Source organism: Lepeophtheirus salmonis, chromosome 7, assembly GCF_016086655.4.
Source record: "Lepeophtheirus salmonis chromosome 7, UVic_Lsal_1.4, whole genome shotgun sequence".
NCBI lineage: Eukaryota > Metazoa > Arthropoda > Copepoda > Siphonostomatoida > Caligidae > Lepeophtheirus > Lepeophtheirus salmonis.
In genome coordinates, this window is record NC_052137.2 from 37,561,967 (window position 1) to 37,583,640 (window position 21,674).

The window sequence follows — 21,674 nt, forward strand, 5'->3', positions numbered from 1 at the left end:
ACTCCATCACCATATTAAAATAAGTGAAATGATGACTCTACAGCTTCTTTGAAAAACAAAATAATAATAACATTTCTTTTTATTTAACTTGTTGGTAGGTATTTGTCGAGGATGTCGCCAAACTGTAACAAAACTACAACTGTGACCACAAAGTTAAAGACTTTGAAAGAATAACATTTGGGTTGATTTCTTCATTTTCAATTTTAAGGTTCTTGTATAATGCTTGATTTTGAAATTTTTTTTTCTCTTTCCCTGAACCCATAACTATAGAAAAGGTTATTGGTGGCCTTTCTTGTAGATAAATTAGCAGCACGAGTCAGAAAAGTGAGCCCTGCAAAAACAATCCAATCAGCAAAGTTACTTTTGAATCTTTTCAGCTTGCTTATTGATACTAGGGTATGTTCTTTTTAATAGTGATCTACAGTTCTATGACGAAAGACAAAGTTGAGAGGTTCATCAGGATCTAAGAAAATAACACTATCATCAATTGAACTTACCCAAGAAATCCCCATTTTATACCAATAATTACACAAAGTATTAATTATTTAAAAAAAAATTATTTGGTCATGAAAATAATCTGTCTGAGAAACCAAGTCCAGTTATTAATTATGACCTCATTGGTTCTTGAATTATTCGTAATATTAAAGAATATTTTTCTTCAATTTCTTTTAGTTCTTTAATGTAGTCCAATCAACACTATAAAGTTTTATCGTCTCATTCAGAAGACTGGTAATGAACTCTGCAAAACTCGTTGATTCTCAATACTTTATATTTTATAACCACAGTCCTGCTAATACTTTCATGTATTGTCGAATATCTGGGGTAAACCCTTTAACTATTGTTCCTTTGATATCCTTACAATTTATAACAACTACTTTTCATTTTTAATTCAAAGTTAGATTATTTATCGCCTATGAATTTGACATTTTAACTTTTTCATCATTGTTTTCCATATTATTATCCGTTTCTTCTCTTTCCATATTGTTTCTACTTTTCTCTTTCATTGTTGCTTCCTCTGTCGCCCTTCTGTTTTTATACACAGAGGTGTATAAAGTATATTCTAAAAAGCAGGAGCAGTTTTTTTCCTTGTTACAACCTCGATTGGATTTTTTACTTTCCAAAGTTGTCATCGTTATTATTTAATTATTGAAGAGAGAGAGAGAGCAATAAGTGAAAAATAATCACTTAACGTGAAAGAAGAAGAGAAACTCTGACGATTTGTAGTGGGGTTATAAGTGTGAGTCCTAGTCAGACTTGGAGTAGAATTAAAGATTGACAGTGGAGTAATTTCAGCTTATCTGCCTTTGCTATAAACAGAGTAGGATTTGTATTCATTTCCTTCCTGGCAGCTGATCTAATAAAATGTAATAACAGCTAAGCTGTTTTCCTCCAAAATATACTTCAAATTGTCAGGATTATCAAGTTCATTTACGGTTTCTTGTACTTTTACATACCGGCAGACATAATTTATCCATCAGGGTCTATATTTTACTCCTATGCCTTTGGATTTTGGCTTCGTAGGGCGTAGAATGAGTCTATCTTGTATATGAAAGCACTTAACTATTGTACGTTAAATAATCTATTCAATGATGTGAGAAATCCTCTTCAATATATTGTATGTCCAAGGATGTGTATATTTTTACATAGAGCATAAAAAAGGACTTTTTCACTCGTAAAAAATACATAGATAACCTAAGATAACATTACGTAACCATTTCACTATCTTCCTCAAATATACTTAGGTAATTTGGGATTTGTATACCTGTCCTTTAAAGTCATTTTGTGAAATTTTTTTGTGAAATAATCACTTCACGAAGTGGCTAAAATTTTCAAGGACTGTATTTAATAGCTGATTTAACTAGTGAATTATATTTCTTTGCAGAATATTTTATGATATAGCAGATTGGGAGTCAATTTGTCGTAACTCAAATATATACCGAATTAAGGATGGAAATGCCATTATTATATTATAAACAATGGGGTTTTCCAATTTTTCTAATAAGATGAATTTGAAATATTTATTTCAACAGTCTGAATTTCTCTGTTTAATAAGTATTCTCATTAAATGTTAGACTTCCAGGATGACAAATAGAGAATAATTCTAATATTTGTAATGTTTTATGTTATTTTTACTTACAAATATTTCTGTCCAGACGAGCGCTTGAAACCGTGCACCAAAATTTATAATTGTACAATTCATTCTTTGCTACAATGTACAACGTTTTTATTTTTGTGGGACAGACTAAAACCAATTTTTTGTGCAAACCAAATTTTACAAAAAGACCGGTTCTGATCTAACTAATTATACCCGTCAGTAGGGGAACCCCGACATTATAAAAAATATAACGTCTTTCATGAAAATAACCACCGTTAAAACTGTTCTACCGATCACCTCTTTATTGTGACTAAGTGACTATATCCAATTTTCAAAGAAACAACTGTTACAAAATAGGAAATCTGGCTAAAGAGGTCACTTGTACTATGGAGGTCACTTTTTTAGTTTCATTTGGCCGACTACTTCTTAGAGGTTTAACTTTATTTTAATTCAGATCAACCTAAATTTAAATTCGAGTCTAAAGTCAATGGCTATGTGCAAATATGTCAATATTATTCTGTTCAATTAATGTAAACTTTGGAAAAAGCTCAATCTCTGAAACTTTTTTTAATATATATGTAAATATCAAATTGTTTTTTAAGCATTTTCTCCTTTTTCTCACAAACTTGACAGGGAAGAGGTAGAATAACTTTTTATAAGTTTTTTAGTGAGAAAAAGGTGAGCAATTTTGAATTCACAAAAATTTCCTCTCAAGATCTTAAAAACACAATTTTAGGATGAATAAGAGACTGAAGATTTTCAAATTTTTTTTAGGGAGTAACAAGTTAAAAAGTACCAATATAATATTTTTCCCAATAGATGGCTTTAGTAATGTGTATCTCGGGTCGTATAAGTGCAATTGCTTCTCGCTTAATATTGATAGAAACATAGGATTTTATACTAAAGAACTATTAAGAAAGTTTGTGATTGTTTGAGCGATCGTCGAAGATGAATACCAAAAAAGAGAAAATGCGCCATATTGTACACTTTAAAGATAAAAATGCATGTCAGGTACCTGAAAATTTGAATGGTGTGTATGGTCCTGACAATGTAATAGCCAATCTTGCAGTTTTTTCGTTTCGTCGATATTATTCTTTTAAATTTGATGACAATGATGCACCACTCTCTGGAAGACCAATTGTCGAAAATGTGGATAAAATTGTCAAGGTCGGCCGTCATCTAAGCTCTTTATGTAAAAATCAATTACAAATAATAAAATAAAGATCACATTTAAAATTTAAAACAATAATGGATTTTTTTTTACTACCATACCAATCAAAAGTCATTTTACAAATTAAAATATTTTATGTCAAATACTCAAAATTTATAACTAAGTACTATTTCAAAATAATTACTAAATAAACCATGTATCTCAACGATCAAAAGTCTGATTTTGTTTCACATTAGTTAAAAATGACGTATTGACAAGTGAAACCTAAGAATAAAATAGTAGATCTGATCTAGGAAATATATGTCTTATCAAAATTATCTCAGGGAAAGGAAGAAATCTGTAATGTTCTCTTTCACAAAAAAACGTTTTTAGGTAAAATGAGAAAATAAAACTTGTATTAGATATACAAGTAAGAAGAAATATACATTTTTCAACTCTACAAAGCGGTTTCTTTTAAGCTAAGAAAAAAATTACTATTAATCAGTATGTCAAAGTTGTATTGAATACTAAATGATAATATCTATACATAGATGAAAAAAAAAAACTTCCCCAAAACTTAAATGTTTTATCATTGTACATTTTTTTCTATGTTCTTTGGTATACTTGTAGATTAATTGACATAAATTAATATAAAACATTATATCCCTTTTTTTTATTGGCCTTTATTGGCATGCATTTAAATATTTGTAATTTTATTATAATATAACACAATATAATGTATAGTTAATTTGTTAAAACATGAAGGCAAACGAGAATTAAAAAGACTATTTTAACGGACGATTAATTAAAAAAAAAAGGTTTAAATTTGGAACAAAACTTTTGCCTAAAGATTAGTAATATATAAAATTCCATCGAGGTTATTTTCTTTTACTGCCCGTAATTTATAGCCTATATATTGCATTTTAATAATAATTGCATCGACTTTCTCACTATTTGTAGTAAATAGGAAATTTTCTTTGTCCAGTTGTTTATTGAATAATGTACTAACCATTTTAAAAAAGTTCCCATAAATTTTAGATAAAAATTGACATTCCCACAAAATAAAATCGGTTGTTTCTTTTTAACATTGCCAGAAGAAGCAACTTCCTCGTTCGTCATTAAAATAATTGTCATGAACCTCGAAAGTCTCGGATTGTATACCATTAAATGGTGCTGATGGTTAAGGAACTTTGAAAGTGTTGTATTTAAGCTTAAAAAAGTGATTTAATGGATTTAAGAGAGGTTGTATGGTTATACAGGATGAGACAAGATGACTTTCTTTTTTCAAAAGGCAAAAAAGAAGTTATATAAATCAACAAGTTGTGTTTTTATTTAATAATCATAGTAGACATTTAAAGTTTGCTTTCCACAGTTTTTAAAATCACATCAGATAGTTGGTGTTCCCATTTGTTCATGCACTAATAAGCTTGTTAATGTTATTATTTAGCTGCCATGACATTTCATTAGATTAGCTGAAGTAGCTATGAAGGAAAGTAAATAAACACAAACCCTACTTTATATTATCTAGCGATGAAATACTTCGATATCAATCCTCCATTTCACTTTCAGGTCAACGAAGACTTGTTTTTTGCTAAACTTAGAAAAGTCTAAAATTTTTTAAATGTCTTTTTTTTTAGAATTTTCTACTTAAATTTCTTTTCATCTTACTTTTTTTTATAGTAAAAATAGTAAATTTTTTTGAAAAATAATTTTAAAATTTAAATAAATAAGCATCAAATATTAAATATTTAGTATAAAAATTTGAAAATTTTATAGCTCTTCACCGAAAACTAATTTTTTTTTTTTTTAATTTAGAAAAACTAAATATTTGCGAAAAAAATTTCAAAATAAAATTTGAAATATTAAATTGAAAAAAAAAAAAATTCCAAAATCCACAGCTATTTACAAAAATTAAATTCCTAATATTAAATTAATTATTTTGGAAAAAAAGTTCAAATATAAATTATTTTTTATGAAACAATTTGTAGTAAAAAGCAAAAATTACTTTTTTTTTTTTTTTTTTGGGAGGGCTACAGCCTCTTTAGCCTGCCTCCTGCAGACGGGGCCTGCTTACTCTTCATTTGATCATACGTTTCTCCTCTTTAATTCTAGTACATTTTTAATCATGGTTAGTGAAGATTCATATCCCATTTTTCTAATCGATACACAAATCCTTGAAATATTTTTGAATATGGAAAAATGTACCTTAAAAACTATAGTTTCTGCTTTTTTATTTTGTTCAGATCTTTTTAGTCAAAAAGTAATAATGAATCATATCGATATTGAATGAAAATATTTTTCAAAAAAGCACCTTGTATTCCTCAAAACCAGAAATTTTGGGTTATGTAGTCATTTTCATGTTTTTCGGAGTAAAAATCAAACAGAAAATCCCCAACTTATCCATGAGCAAAAAAAGTTTTAATTTTGGTGATGAGTGATATTATCAAAAAGCATAGAAGAAGAATAAACTTTCATAATGTTCCATGAGTTAGTTGTTAAATGTGATGCACGTTGAATATTTATTTAATGTAACTATTTTTTTATAGCATTATTATGAATGGATATTCAACTTTTATCAAATATACTTATATAATAACACTCATTCAAATCTTTATCTAGCTTCTTATAAACCAATGATGAGACTCTTGAGATGGTCCTTGAAAGAATAAGCAAAATTCATATTGTTCAGTCAATTTAAAAAAAGAAAAGAAATTGATTTATGGTTAAAAATATATATTTAGACTGTGAAATATTCAGAGGCCAAAAAACCTTTGTATTCCATGCTATCTTTATAATTTGGACTGACAAAGACATGTTCATCAAAAAAAAAATGTAGTACATCATTAGGAAATGGAATTAATTAATTTTTAATCTTTCCCTTTTGCAGAGTAGTAGAGAAATAAATTATTTTTCATTATAGAGTTAGATAATTAACAACCTCGCTTCATTGTCTATGGATAATATGCCACATTAGAGGTTTTTATACTTCTACATAGGGCAAAGACGTGATTGACACGTTAATTAGAAATAAGGGAGAAATGAATCAACCTTATAACAAGTCTGTCAGCTTGGTTACAATTACACAATGCATAGCTACATTCGTAGCTATGCATTGTGACTTTTTTCTTCTCGTACATTTGAACTATCAAAAAATTTTGAAGAATAATTTTGTATCTTTCCCTCTGGTATCTACTGACATCCTTTTTGTTTTTCACATTTAAATGGAACAGGACCTGGTCTTTCGATTACAGTAACTGGAATTTATTCATAAAGAATCCTTTGAAAATAAATTTGCAAACCATGACATGATCGTATGAATCTAACCTCATTTCTCGTGAGCGTTTTCCATTATGCTTTTTTCGTTGTTACTGTAATTTCACTTTCTGAAACTCCTGCTGGAACTATCTAGTACAACTGAGAACGCAAATTTACACCACGACATTTATTCACAAGAAGATGTGTCACCAAGGGGGAATGCGGTTTTATAATATAACCAAATAAAAACTTAATTAAATCGAATTCATATGAGAACCAAATAACTCTTGAATATGTTAACGGTATTTTCTGCATGTCCATTAGTGGAAGGATTATAAATTGTTGTTTTTATTTAATTAATATGATTCTTATCTCCCCAAAAAATAGCAAATTCACCAGATGTAAAATATAATCTTCTATCAGAAACTATAGAAATGGCTTTCCAAATCTTGAAAATATAGAACATAACGATTTAATGAAATAAAAGTCTTTGGAAGAATTTACAACTATTTAGAATTGGTATGAACTGTTACAAGATTATATTAGTCAGTAAAGCGTAATCATGATTTATCGGGTCATTTTCATGGATAGAGATAAGTCTTAGGAGGAACGACTCTCCATTCAAAACATTCCGCACATTACTGTAAAAACTTTTACCGGTCTTTGTCTAATCCTAGACACCATATATAAGAACTATCAACATTAGTCGAGCATTGATGATCAAAATGTATTTTTTCCACAAGTACTCTCTTCCTCTCTCCAAAAAAACTAACTCAGATCCACACAAAACACAATCATTCTATGAGACATAAGATGAAGGCTTCTCTTCCACAGCTGATGGGCACTCTTTCAGTTGTGGACTATTGTCATCTCTTTTAGTCATTACTATTATTATTTACCATTATTTCTGAGTTATTAGCACACTTAATATTTTCAAGACTATATGCTAATGCTGGTCTGCTTAAAGCATATGTAGTATCTAACTTTTCTCTTTTTTTGGAGGGAGTAGTTCAAAACGGTAACTTTGGGAAATTAAGGCCTATCTTTTTATCATACCGGACGTATGCTCCAGTGAAGATTTGAGGATTAAAACAAACCTAACATAGATTTATAACCATTTATCAATTCAAACCATCTCCCCCATAATACATTTGAAGTACCTTCTGTACTTGATAAAATTTGTTCTGCATTATTTAGAGTTCGAGAAGTAAAATAGATAGGAGACTCTCTGTTATCTGTCATAGCTACTGCAATGGCTATAATCGGTAATTTAGGATTAAAATGATCTAAAAAACGACTGTAAATAAATTCTTAAGACTCACTATAAACTTTTTTGTAAAATACTCCAATTATACCAACTCTTCAATAATTAGTTCAAAGATGCTATTAATATGTATGATTTGGGAATAAATTTTAGATGTCAATTTATTATCCCAAAATATAATTGAATTTGTAATATATCAGTAAAACGAGTATTTGCAGTTTCTCCCCCGTCTATTTCAAACCTTCTACATCAACTTTGAATCTGAAATATGAAATATTGGAAGTTTTAAATTTACACTTATCTAAATTTATTTTTTCCTTATATCCTGTAAAGTCTCTTAAATAAAAATGAGTATACTGTTATGTTCTTTTCCTGATCTACTTCTAATTGTAGGATCATCTAAACAGGAGATACCTTTCAATGAATTATCAACAATTCTTTGAAAAATTATGAGCTCTAAAAGCACTCTTAAACACAATCGAGGATATATAAATAATTTCAGATGAGTATTTATAGTATTTAATATTTTGGAATGATCATCTAATTCAAACTAATTACAAATAAGCAATACTCATCTCTAATTTAGGAAAATTTAGGCCATATAAAGAAAACAATCAATCTTAAAGGATGTCTATTTAAAAAAAAAAAAAAAAAAAAAAAAGTCGTTTTATATTATTCACAAATTATCTCTTTAGATCAACATGGCTGCAGTTTTAGCTAAGGGTTAAAAAATATTGAATTTGAAAATTGTTGTTCTTTATGTAATTGCTACCTGAAAGGATTTTTTTTTAATTTGTCAAAGCTGTAATCTTTACTCTCGAAAGGTGACAAATATGGAAGTGAAGTAACAAGAGTGATCCAGAGTGTTTGCTGTAGAGTTATAAGCGTAAGCTGCACTTCTCTCCAACATAATTTAAATTTTCTGTATTACCATATAAATTTTCGCTTTTTTTTTAAAAACCACAATTTCATATTATATAAATCACTGATGATGAGAGTCACCCAGGAAGAAGAATTTGCAAGCTCGATTATGCCTTTTTTCAAAAAACAATCTAAGGGCATTCTTACTGACCATATCTAAGACTGTAAGTGCTTCCCCATTCATGTTCTTAAGATAGTATGAGAAAGCTGGGAACTATTTATACTAAACAAAAAATTGGCGATTTTTTTGGAACATTTATCATTATAAAACTTGATGTAAATATACTTTACTCATTAAGGGCACAATTCGTCAACTTTATGAGCTCATCAATTAAAGAGCTTTATTTATCAGGTGAAAATATGGAATGTATCTTATTTTCCTGGTTTGTTGTGTGCCTAAAATGAATTTAAAAACATATTTAACATTTTTTCCTTGTCAAGAAAGATAAAAAAAAAAGTATCAAGAGGGAGGAGCAATCCTTTGATCTATTATAAATGTCTTTGATCTTGAATTTATATAGGTTTATTTATATATAAATGATATATTTTGGACTATCCGTCAAGATACTTAAATACTAACAATGTTATGCTAAGCTATTTTCAATGATATGTTTTAGAGCAGTCGTTCTCAAAAGGGAGTGCACATATCCCAAGGGATACTTTAGATTTAAAAAATGTTTTTTTTATATATAAATTTAAAAATCTTTTGGCTTTTGGATTTGACTCTTCTGCAATTTTTGGGGGAAATAAAGGGAAGAGAAACTCATCTATACATGTTACTACTCATAAGAAAAAAAAAACGTATTTTTTATTTTACAAATGATTCTGGCTCCCAGAAACTCGAAAGAATACACCCTTGTGTGATTCACTTCCACTAATTCCATTCACCCCATGGTGTTGTATTTTATCTTAAGGAAAAAGTTGGCTAACAGTGGAATGCGCTTTATCGTGAAACAAAAGATGAATCTCGTGTTGTTAGGAAACATGGAACTGTCGGTATTCAGGTGATCCCAGGACACAATTTGGAAAGCTTCCACATCATAAGCCAAAGTCCATAAGGCTTTTTATCCAATATCTTTGCTAATACCTAATTTTTATTCATATTTTCATTGGCAAGCAGTTGAGATGTATGCAGTTTATTTGGATTTGCAAAGTTTAATAAAACATAAATTGTTGACAGAGTGTTCTACCTCTTCTTTTTTTTTTATCTAAAATTATTTTTGTGAGAGTGTACTTGCAAGAAAAAAAATTCTACAAGCGTATATCACTGAAAAAAGTTTGAGAATCCCTGTTTCATAGAATACTTAGGCATACTAGCAAACATTAGATAGCAGAGGTTATGGACTACCAAAGTAACTCCTTATCGAAATTATATTCATCGGGTCTAGTAACACAAAGAGGAGATAAAACTCCTTGCAGTTTTAAACCCAAATTAATTCTGGTAAATATAAATATTCCTAGATATGTCAAAAGATTTAAAAAAAAAATATTACAAGGCAATAAGAAACGGTATATGATAAAGGTTTTTCTTCTGATTTCAGTGATGCCAATATTTCTTATATTTATTTGACAACGAAGGAGCCATCTTACCTTTTCGACAGAAATTACTACTTCATTTTCTCAGCTTCTTTACTTCTATTTTATGATTTTCTGACACAGAATATCACATAGATGGTTCATGTCTGATGCATGAAATTTCGTCAAACGATAGTTGAAACATTGAAGTATTTGAAAAGGTTTAAAAAAATCAAATAATTTAAAAAACGACAGAAATGTATACACAATAATATACCTTTTCCTTATAAATTCCCTTCTTCCCTACTCCTTTGAGGTATGGAACAAACAATAATGTTAGAGATATTTGTCATAAATTATATTCAGCAATTTATAATGTGTTATTATCAAGATAGTGCCCTTAGCAGTCTTGCGGGTCAAACGGAACCGCTTAAACTGGAACCGCCAAAGTCGAATCCATACTGCAATATATTACCTATCGGTCTCGGTTCTTGTGCTTTTGTTCCTATATAGAATATATAAAGAAAATAAAATGTATATTATAAAAAAATAAATTACCTTTCATCAATAAGTAAATTTTCTCAGTTTTTTTTTTTTTTTTTGCAAATGCACAAAGCCGTTAACCAATGATTTTGTTGATATGTTGCAAGGGTAATACAGTTGTATCTGAGTTCCAAATAGCTAAGGGCTTCTTATACATCTGGAAAAGGGGTTTTAGGCAGCAGACGGTGTAAATACAAGAGGAAAGCTGCGGGGTAGATTATGGATCCAGATCCGCTAGAAAGGTTGTCAGGGCCCTATAATATTTCTTAAGCCATGGTTTCCCAAACTTCACTATGCAAAGCTCCACTCTACACTAACATATTTTAAACTGAATCCTCTTTATACGAGTTTCAGGGCCCCTGTTGGAACTTGGGGTACTATACCCTCTGTGTATAAGGTAGCTGCGCCTTTGTTTGTTGAAATATCATTTCCGGGGCCCGCATTTTCTACTGATGTTTTAAGTGTCTCTTACCAGACGGATCATGTATTAAAAAGATCCAAGATGGAAGAGCGAAGCATAGACCAATAAAGCTTTACCGAGACCCAAACCGTTGAAGCGAAAGAAGTGGGACTGATAGAATTGCTGAATCTGAACCTTGCTTATTACATTTTTTTTTAAATACGGGCATTTTCCTCCATGGCAATCTTCTACAGGCTATTTTCTTCAGAGCAGTTTTCCACGCACGATTGAACACATATTATATTGAATGTGACAAATTGATACACAACAAAAAACATGAGCATCATTTTGAAAATGAAAAATATATGAATTCTTAAATCTTTCAATTAGCCTTTTTTTTACCTTAGAAACAGATGGAAAATCAAGATATTATTCATCATGTAACAAAAGTACAAGAATTTTTTTTAAGGCTTTACATTGATTTTTCTCTCGATTTATACATTTTTTAAGTAAACTTAAAATTTTGAATGAAACAACTTTATGTTTGTGTGCTTTTCTGATTTTTGTATCAATTAAGCATACAATTCATAAAGCGTAAGAATACGTAAGAAAATAATATATTGCAAATCCTCGAAACCCTTGTAAATATTTTTTTTTTCAATGAACAATTTAGAATCTGGCGTTCTGAATGATAATTCCTTGTCAGACATATTTCAATAAAAAAACTTTTAATATTTTAAAAGAAGGGATTTCTGTAAAGAAAAAAATAAGTTTTGCAATTAGAGTCTCCCAGACTGAGTAGTTTTTGATGTAATTTAAAAATAAAAATAAAAACTTTAAATAAATCAAACTAATTCTACTTTTCTTCTACTGTGCACGTTTAAATAAGTCCATATATTTCTACAGGCCTCGATCAGTTTGTCAGAAAATAACTTCATTTTTTAGGGAAGTTTGGGAAAGGGGAATTCTTTTTTTTCTACGAATATACTTAACGATCAACCTGCTGTATAGTCCTCTCTCCTGTTTAAAGTCGGATTTTTTAGCTAGTTTTCATGTATTATCTACAATTTATTATCTGGTATTGTTTTTTTTTTTAATTGATGTTCCGTCGTGTGTTTTAGGCATTTTTTTCGTTAATTTCAAAAATATTTCCTCTCAAAAGTGTTTTCATAAATTATTATTGATTAAAAACAAAAAGGTTAGCGAAAGGAAAAATAATTGATTCGTGTGCTCTTTTTTCTTTCATGTTCTTTATTTAATGAGTTGGGGGGTCACAAACATAATAACATAAATATATTTGAATTGATTTTTGTCTCCCTCAAAATTATATAGTAGACAGCTTATATTAACAAGGGTCTTAATTCAAAAATAAAATATATTACGCTCCCGCCTTCTCCTCGGACTTTTACAAAAATCCCACCTCCACCTTTAATTAATATTTAATTTCATAAATACTTCTTTTTGTCACGGAAATCTATAGTGTACACACTTTCATTGGAGCCCTTCAGTTGTAATTGATCCATTGATAGAAAACGTCAGAATGATTCAAATTATTTCCCAATCAGTTAGGTTTGAATTTGATAAATTTTATCAACTGATAGCAAAATAATCAACAACTCAAATGATATTAGTTGTAGTAAAAACAATAATAAGCTGACCCATATTCAAACACAAATATCCCTTCGCCAAAAAAATACTTTACCACCGTAAAATATCTCCAAAAAAAAAAGTTTACAAATAATGATTTATTTTTTCCACAATAATTGTTAATATATTATACAATTGTGTCTATAACTTTTTTAATGTTTGATAATAAGATTAAGTTTGTAATTTTCCCAGCTTGCGACTGTCTTTGCTTGTTTGAGTATCCGAACAAGTTATAATTTGTTCTTTTTGAAAATGAAACATATTGATTATATTCCTATGTATCACATGAGAAACTGAACTTTTATAAAACTTTAGAAATTCAGCAACATAACGTTAAAATTGAAACTTCTCAATCCCATTATCAATGTAGAATGTTGTTAGAAGACGTAATTTCAAAATGGCGAAAGAGGTAAAACAAGATGCCCATTGAAGACTTTAACTTTACAAAAATAACTTTTTGATCAAAATACAACTTATTATTATTAACTTAATAATTATATAACTATTACTTTAACTATAAAAAGGCTTTAATGATCACCAAGTTTGCAATTTTCTTCTAATTACTTTGAAAATAGATAAAAAAAACAAAAAGTAATTTTGGGATTAGAGAGGGCAGGGGGGTGATTTTAATTTTTTTTCCTGCCGAAATACTACAAAGATATGTAGTAGCTAGAAAAGTTGGGCTAAAATTGAATTTAGCAATTTCTTATGTTTGACAAAAATTATTTTCCTTTTAATGTATAAATTAAATTATAATTCTTATAAATCACACCAATACGACTGATTTCATGCTGATAAAACATTGCACGTCCTTGAAAAGATTTATATGTGTTTTATCTTTAGATGGTTAAAATTTCAAAAAAATCAAAGACTACCAACCTTTAAATATTTAAAGTCAAAAATGAAGGTCAAATTAAACTTTTTTTTAAATTTTTTTTATCAATAAATAATGAAGTTAGTTTTTTTTTACAACTATTTGATTGCTTTCCAATGATCTACTATACTTGCTTATCATTGCTATGGTCTACGATATATCATTAATTAATCAAAGTGGTAATTTTTTTATATTTAAAACCTCAGAACTCAAAGCTGGATTAGGTGATAGTTACAATATTTCATATCTAAGTAGTACTGCTGTCAATAATACGACATACCAAATTGAAGTAAAATCAGTGTCCTCGTGAATTTTTTTTGAAGAATAGCCCACGGTTATACCATAACGCTTTTTCGACTGAAGTTTGACTTCCACCACGCTTTTTAATATTATATCCAAAGAGTCTAATACACTTTTACTATTAATCATATAATTTATGGTATTATACATATATTGTTAATATAATGTTGTTATTCTCTATGACGTAAAATAAGTCTGTACGGTACATCAAATTGAAAATTTTGGCAAGCCAGATTATATGATGGTAAACCTTGTATTTCTATTCACATTGGAATGAACCTTATTGGAAAGCTAAGTTTGTCTTTTTGCTTATTTGTCTAATCGTAAAGTCATTTTTGAATGTCTACTACATGTGAATGTAAAATTATCGAAAAAGAGTTTATCAGAATGTTTGTCTCCCTCTTAGCCACATAAGTCCTAATAACGGCATACTTTCATTCATTGAGCTATGTGTATTTCCTGGCTACAAAAATTGAACAACAATTTATTTTACATTCCCTCCTTTTTTCTGACTTTATCATTTAAAATATCGGAGCAAATAACCAAATTTGTAATCTGATATATCAGCCATATCTAGTAGCTTTATTAAAAGACATTATGCAACACATATGTAGGTAATAATAGATCAATACATGTTGGTTATTATTAAGCTGTTAGTTCTAGACAGTGTGCAATCTCTTCGTAACAACCAATATGATTTTTTACAACATGTATTGTCTCCTAAACTAATCAGTAATCCTCTGATTTTAATAAAAACCAATGCCAAATGAATATTGAGTCAATTTAAAAAAAATCATTGTTCAATATTTGGCGTCTATTACAGCCTCGACTAAACTTTGTATACGGAACCAGGTTTTGATGACAGTCTCTTTGGCAGATTCCGGATCCTGGACATCATTTCTGATTTTTTTCAGAAGGAAGCTCTGTCGCTATATTGTTCTACTCCCCCTCACACAAACAAGTCCATGATGACCACTCTTATTATTAGCACACTTTGCTGTTGATTCATAATCATCTCCAGACAAAGGACCTGTTGAGAAGTTTGCGATCTCAACATTGTATCGTCCGGGGCAGATCGCAAAAAGGACAAAGATTATGAAATTTTTTTTTTTACTTGTTTTAACTTACTTGTGCCTAGCCAAAAAAAAAAAAAAGTAAAATGCCTTACTTGCACATGCACAACTGTTACAGGTGCTCAAAGTTTGTTGTCTAACAACGGCTGTACGCTGTATATGGAGAAAACAAATGAATTCTTCACTATCAGGCAAAAAAAAAATTGTCATTCGCCTCTAAATAGTAATTTGAATAGTTTAGAACACGACTTAATATCATGTGATCTATTTTAATTAAAGAAGTTGACACGTACAAAACCTATCGAATTAAGTGCCCACATAAATAATATATATACAATAGAAAAAAGGGAGTAGATATATGAATGCATGCATGTTATTTTAACAGAAGTTAGCCATCATTAAATCGTTTGTCTCTATGTATACATAATAATAAAAACAATAAAGTAATATGAAGAAATATATACATATATTTTATAGTCCTAGATTATGAAGTTTACTCATCGTAAAACACTACTAAGCAACTGTTTGGGTCACTCTCATGGAACGTAGTAAAATAATAGAAGAACAGGGCAAAAGCCTTTTAAAGATCTAAAAAAAAAAGAATATGATACATATTTAATACATACATATGTAGAGCTAATAAAGAAATCTCTTTAGTCTTTTTTGTTCTTCGTCTTCCATCTTTTTTCTTTTCTTGAAAGTAACAGCTCGAAAAGAAGGATCTTAATGACAGGGATTGATGATGAAATGTATAGTGACAAGAGAGTGATAAAAGCAAGAAAGAGTAGTTTTTTTTTAAATAAACGAAGATGCAGTAGGGTATTTTCATTATATCTGTTTTCATGAAATGACTCCTGTTACCTCTGTAACACAAAAATATACACAATATTTTGTTGTGAGCATCCCATTTTTCTGCTTCTTTTTTTCTTAACCAATGTTCTAAACGTTGATTGGTTTAATTAGAATTAGCTCTTTTTAAGCTGTGAACATTTTTTTATATGCAGGGGAATTATTTTTGTTCACTTATACTCAGGAGTTATACAATAATGACAACTGCTATGGAAAAGAATGTTTATTCTTCGGACAGCCAATTCCACAAATACACCGAATTTTCATCATTTCTTACTCACACTGAAGGTGCTATGACAATTTTTTCAGTATATGCCATCTTATTAAACAACAAGCTACAGACTCCCACAATACCATGCAGATAATAAATATTTTGTTCTATTTTTCCTGCCCTGTTATGAAATAATAATTCTATAGTTAGAATAATGAATTGACCGACTACCAACTGATTTTGGGCTTCTTTCTTTTCCGAAGAAAGGTTGTGTGTTACAATCACAACCTCCTTTGTTATTCAAAGCAACTTACTCTACGTATGAGGAGCTCAAAAAAGGGTAGCATCAAGGAATTTGATTTTTTTATTAATTTATTTCAATCGAAGACTTTATTTAGATTTTGTGTCATTTTATAGTAACAAAATTATCAATTTTAATTTATATAATAATTAATCATGATTTTTTTAACATAAAAAATGAAATTTGGAAATCAAAAATAACTACTGAAGACTAGCTACCATATGTATTTATTTTTCTTCTCTTTCTATTTTGATACTCGAGATTTCAAAAGGGATATAAAAAGCAACAACCTTGAAAATGTACATATTTGTTAGTATTAAAAAAACAAAAACAACCTTAGACAAGGTACATTTATGATGTTCTATGTATATATATTTATATGTTAATTGTGCATATATACTCGTAGATATTTCTTAGAACAGCAATGCTCTGTTTTTGTATAGAATATGTATATGAATATGGCATTATATCAAAGGTTTTTAATTTTCTGAATCTAACAGTTCTTGCTGATGTTTACATACAAAAATTATGGTAGTGGCAATCCTGATTTATTTAAATCAATCTAATTTTGTCTTCAGACCTTGAGACTGGTCTTTAAACCCATCAGTTCTTCGGACATTCATTTTTAGAACTAATTATTATTATTAAAAAAGAAAAAGTTGAGTGACGTCATCAAGAGCATAAATTTAAAAATTTTAGTACTGATATGTAGGACTTAACAGTACCGGACATAAACTGAACTGGACGGGACTGCAATTTTCAGTTCTAAATAAGGACTGACACAAGACTATAAAAAATAAATGATTTTTTTATATAAAATCTACATATTAAGTTATATTTGTCACTTTTCAATAAATCGATAGTTTTAGCACTTTTTTGATTAGAGCATACGTTTATACACTGGAAGGCCATAATTAAGAAATTTGTATAATTTTCTACTAAAATATCCATTGATTATACATTTGAAATTGTATTCTTAAAATTTTTTACCCAAAATATGGTCAAACTGCTCAATTCGAGAACTCCAAAGCTCATTTATCATATATGATACCTATTGTGTGATAGTAATCAATAAAAATGTAAAGTACATGTAATAATTTAAATTCCATTAGATATATTACTGGTGTAATTTGTAACTCTTTCGATGTACATTAAATTTACCAAGGGTTAATAATTCTTTCATTCGTTAATAAGTAGTATTAATAAGTCAGAATGAATAATTAAATAATTGTACGTGTTATAATTAACTAAAACATTAATTAAATGAGATGTACGTGCATTGTAGAATGTATATATAATATATTTGTTATGTAGAACCTTCTTTGTATAGGTTGCAAGCTTTACAAATATCTCAACTTCTACATGAACTAAAATACGTCGTAACAAATTATATATATATATATTTCAGGAAATTGTAAGACACACTACAATTTTGGAGTCTCCAATTTAACCACTTTCTAGTTACATAAGGATTAAAATACACCAACTGCCCATACTCGAGCCTCTCCAAAGTCTTTGAAAAACTTGGCGGATTCTCGGCTAGGCTCAAAGGGTTTTGTGATGGGTCTTGGGAAGTAATCAAAAAACTTAAAGATCCTTGGGATTGGAAATGCCTCTGAAAAATTGTATTAGCTACAATTATACAGGTGATTTTACATTGGAAGTAGCCGCAGATTTAAAAGAGTCAAACTTTCTTGTAAATCAGATGGATTTTTCATTCCATAGGTAAGTCTTAGGACATTTTTTAGCTGTACAACGACCAATATTTCCTTTTATAGTCAAGATCAGTGTTTTCTCCACCTGGTACCTGAGAAGATGTCTAACACAACATACATTTACGCCTTTCATTGCTTATTTAAGCTGTTGCAAAACCCCAAGAACTCCATAGCAAAGCATCAAACCCATTAAAAATAAATATCTAACGGCTTCTGAGAAATGGTTTAAGTATAGAGTACTTTTGGGTACTCTTGAAACAGCCAAGAAATATTACAAAGACGAGCGAGCAGATATTTTTTTCTACGATTCAATAAGAGAAAAAATCGACAGCATACTCTGGGAATGCAGCAGATTAACAGAAATCTACAGCGGCCTACAAATCATCATTGAAGAGGGATTTGCCCGCAAACTTTCGAAAAATGATTTTTTATCAACAGCAAACGATGGAAAAATCGACGTATTATATAATGGCTCAGTATATAATGTACAAATTGCGCACTACAAGAAACGATAACTTTGATGGCATTTTACCTATAGTAAGATTGTATTTTAGGACTTTGAATGGTATTATTAATTAATTATGACTTTACTGTCATGAAGTTATCGACTGTTTTTGATGATCAAAAGGTAAATTTGTATTGTAGTGCATGATTACCAATGGTGATAAGAATGAGCGCATAGTTTTCTGGTTGTTTTAAATGAGATATTTTATTTGCTAAATTATTAAATCAATGCAATTTGTATTCGAAAATTGTTGAATAAAACTGAATGCCCTAGTGGGCAACAAAAAAAAAATATATATACTTATATATTGTTAATTTTTAGTTAAAATAAATTTAGAAGCATTCAATAAAGTATACTGACTGATAAAAGAACATACAAAAATGCTCTAGTATAGCTGATTGCCCATTAAAAAACAATAATTTGTTGTCTAATTTTAATCAATATATTAGATAAAAATTGATTTGATTATGGGCAAGCATAATTTTTTAATCTTCCCTAGCTGCAGCAACATATTCAACATTTGACAAGTCGTAAAAATTATATGCTTTTTGTTTGTGCTTAATTGTGGTATGTCTTTAATGAAACTAACTTCAGGCAATTTAGTTATCAGCAAAAAGTATCATAATAGGTAAGGAGTAAGCTAAAACAACATCAATGTCCACCAGATGGCGTAGATGTGCTAGGTATATATATTAAACAAATAAGTATCGAAAATAAGTAATAATAATATCGAAAATCATTCAGTTTAGAAATATTACGGACTTTTGTTCAATATGAACAATATTGTTCAATCTGTTTGACTTACTTTAATTTAATTTGTTTTTATACCTTTTAATTTTATCTTATGCCCACATTTCATCCATCAGATCGGTACTTCTTTAACTGTTAATTATATTTATATTCTAAAGGATAGTAACCAGTCAAAGATGGAAAGAAAATTACATTTGCAATTTCAAATATCTTCAGGATGTTAACTTCTTCAATGCTTCTTGCAGGGACTGTGGAAAATTGTTAAAGAATTGTTAATTCATGCTTTTGCAGACTGCCCTTTACTACGTATTTTGAAAAATTCATATAGCTTAAAATGGGAGAAATACGTCAAAAATTTGTAGTTCCTATGTTTTTATTTGGGTCAATTCAAATATTTCGAGTGATCCTACAAAAACTTGGGCTATAGAGTTGCCCCTCTTGAGCTGTAGAAGTAGGATAGCAGAGAAGCTGACAGAAGGTGTCCCAATCCGAAATGAAGAATTTTGAGTTATTCTGTTTTCGACTACTGCGGTATACTCTGTGTTTCTTAATAAAAATTATGGACTCTTCTTATCTAATGTGTAAGTACGCGGGGATCTGATACGCTACTACCCAAAATCCTTGAAAGATACTATGATGTGTCTTTGCTGTACAATTTAAAAAGTAATGTGCACCCAATGTTTAACTGTTACTCTTTTTGTCTCCATCCTACTTTTTTTAGTCGTTGAAGCTTATTTCCTTTCCTTCTAATTTTAATAATTTTATTCATTTGTTTTTTACAACATCTTTTTACTTATTTTATTGAAAATTTTTATTAAATGTGATAAACTACTACAGAGGATTTTTATTATCTTTTTGCTCACTGTTCTGATTAAGGATTTAATTATACATGTTTTTATACAAGTAACTTCTCCAAAAGAATAATGTCTTTTTCCTTGGAAAAAAATTATAATAGTTGCAACCAGTTTTATATACCAAAAGCATAGACTTGATAATTTGGGTGTTTTTTTATATCTTTAATTAATTGTCTGTATGACCCTTAATATTATATCTCGAAACACAAATTCTTTGGTTGATAAATCTAAGCTCAAAAGAGTTGTAGATAGTAGTTGTTGATACACCCCACCCAAAACCATTGGGCTGGGAGGCATTATAGGATATTGAATGGGGTCCTTGATGCTCAAAGAAACGGTGGCGGTGGGTAATTATCCAACCCCTGAACATCAAGTTATTTTGCACATTCCGTGGGTGGGGTGTATTATAAGATAGAAAAAGGGGTCCTCGATGTTCAGTAAAGCATACATACGATATACATTTTGGACAAGGGGTTCAATTGTAAACCTGTGGGGCCGGGGTATATTATAAATATATTAGAAAGGGTCCTTGATACTCAGGATAGCAGCAACGATTGATTTTGATCCCACTTGTGGACAAGCAGAAATACCGCGTAACCCATGGGCCGGGGTGTATTATAATACATTGGAAGGGTCCTTGATACTCAGCACAGTGGCGGTGATAGGGTTTAATTCACCTGCAAAACTTGTTGGTTGTGGTATATTTTGCAAAATAAAATGGAGTATCTTGTGACAATTTATTATCATACTATGGTTTGATTATCAGAATACAATATAAATTTCAATAAAATGTACTAGATCAGGGATGTCTAGCCTTTGAAAGTAATAGGATGCATTGCCATTTGAAATATTTTAATGGACCACATATTTCTTCAAAATGGCAATATAAAACAAAACTATTAAATCCAAATTTATTTAAACTTTAGACCAAATATAAATAAAGAACAAATTTAATTTTTCAAGGTAAACTGCTTTAAAAAGCTTAATTGGCAAACCTGTTATAGTCTCAGAAAATACAAGATACCGTTAAATATTTTTCAATGTGTGTACGTATTATGAGCGCTAAACAGGGTTTTTGATGATATCGTGACAATTTTGCTAAATATATTACTTTCAGTGGGAATGAGTAGTGGGCCACACCTCAACATTCGGCATACCGCAATGTTGCCCAAAATCCACAGTTTGGACATACCTACACTGGATTATCAAATTGCTTGCAATGTGATTGTATCTTAATGATCAAATTGCTTGAAATGAATTGTTTAATAATCAAATTACTCACAATAATTTTACCTTACAATTTAAATGAAGTTAAAATGACTATTAATGATTCTTTTGGAAATTTTATATTCTGAAGGGCATTTTGGACATTGCCCCCTCTAACGGTTATTTTCCACATTGCCTGTAATACATACACTAACTAAATCTTTCTTTATACTGAATTCAAACCAG